Below are 1,890 nucleotides of genomic sequence, written 5' to 3' on the forward strand. Positions count from 1 at the left end.
TGGTTATCCCTGATTGTTGCAGCCCCCTTTTTTTTCCTCATCTCTCTGGAGATGAAGACAGAGCTGTGGCCTGAGAATTGGAATGCAGAGAGGACAAGGTAAAACTTGTTGCTGCTGAATTTTCCCAGAGGGGATGGTAGACAGGGAATTGAGGTAAGTCTTTCACCTAGTGATCGCTTGATGGCTGAAGGACTCTGGAACTGCAGGTAGAGGTATGTTCCAGCAGATGGGGTACAGAGGAAACAGGGCAAACCTCAAGGTTGCTGGGCTTTCTGTGGGACCTATTGGGTAGGGCTTCGGGCATTGTACCTGGTTGTTCCAGGTAGCAGTGGACCCCCAGTGATGCTGGAGGAGCTATGGTTCAAGAAACAGAGTGCAGATGGTGTCAATAGTTTCTTACTAATGTATGGAACTTGAGTATTGTTAAACAAGATTCTTGGTTTTAGTGAAGAAAATAATTCCAGAAAGAGTAAATAAATGTGAAGTAGGGTTGTGGTTCATTAAAACAGTTTTAATAGGTATATTAGGCATCCAAGTGAACAAAAGGAAAGATGTGCTTGGGATAAAATTAAGACACCCATGAGAGTCTGAATATGGGCTCCTTGGAGTTTGAGTGGCAGTTCAATGTCATTAACAACAGTCATATATATAATTTAATAGGTTTGAAGACATTATCTTTGAAAGCTTCTAAGGAAGCTAAATAAGGTAATATGGCCATTCCTGAGAAAAATCTATCAGGATTACATTTCATGAAGCAATATTTTTGATAACTCAGATGCAGGAGGTAGGATAGTTCCACTGAACACAGTTATTAGTTATTTTGTTTTAAATTTGTTTATTTTATTTCATGTGTGTGAATGTTTCTATTACATGTGTGTGCATCACATACATGCTGAGTTAGTTGAGTAAAGAAGGGGAAATATAATCCGATGGGATTGGAGTAAAAAATAGTTGTGAGTTGTCATGTGGGTAATGGAAACCAAACTAAGATCTTTGCAGGAACTAGTGGTAATATTCACTGATATAACTCTCCAGACCTGTTTGTCTCATTTTGAAGAGTCGTCAAAAATGTCTAGAAGGAATGATGTCCTATTCAAAGTAATATACATTCAGGCTATTTTAGCATGTCTACATTAAAGAAAAAAATAGTAGTTCTGTCAGCAACCTTCTTTATTAATTGTGCTGTAATTCTAGCTTGTCCGTTATCCAGAGGCTTCAACCAGACTCCAGGAGCAAGGGTCTCCTTTTCCATCTTCCTTACTTGCCTTAATTATGACAACTGTTTAGGGAGGTAGGGTAGGTAGTGTTGATTGAGAATAAATATTTTATTTCTTTCTCTCTCTCTCTCTCTCTCTCTCTCTCTCTCTCTCTCTCTCTTTCTCTCTCTCTCTGTGTGTGTGTGTGTGAGAGAGAGAGAGAGAGAGAGAGAGAGAGAGAGATAGGGAGAGAGAGAGAGAGGAGAGAGAGAGAGAGAGAGAGAGAGAGAGAGAGAGAGAGAGAGCGAGCTTGGCTATGTGTGGAAGTGCAAGTGGAAGACATTTAACTTTTGTTATCATCCTTAGAAACATTATTGACATCTTTTGAGACAGAATGTTTTATTATTCTGGAGCTTACTGATTCAGCAGAACTGGCCAGACAGTAAACCCCAGGGATGTTCTACTTTCCAATGCCTAAGCACTGGTAATAGGAAGCACATATTAACATATCTGCATTTTTATGTGGGTGTTAGGATTGAACTCAGTTCTTCATGATTATGGAAAAACCTACTGAACTATCTCCCTAAGCCAACATTTGAAAGTACACTGAAAGACTGCCTTCATTAGACACAAACTTCAACACCTAAATAATAATCCATATTTACGTGATACCTCTAAAACTAACAACTTTACA

The sequence above is a fragment of the Rattus norvegicus genome, chromosome X (genome assembly GCF_036323735.1).
Source record: "Rattus norvegicus strain BN/NHsdMcwi chromosome X, GRCr8, whole genome shotgun sequence".
NCBI lineage: Eukaryota > Metazoa > Chordata > Mammalia > Rodentia > Muridae > Rattus > Rattus norvegicus.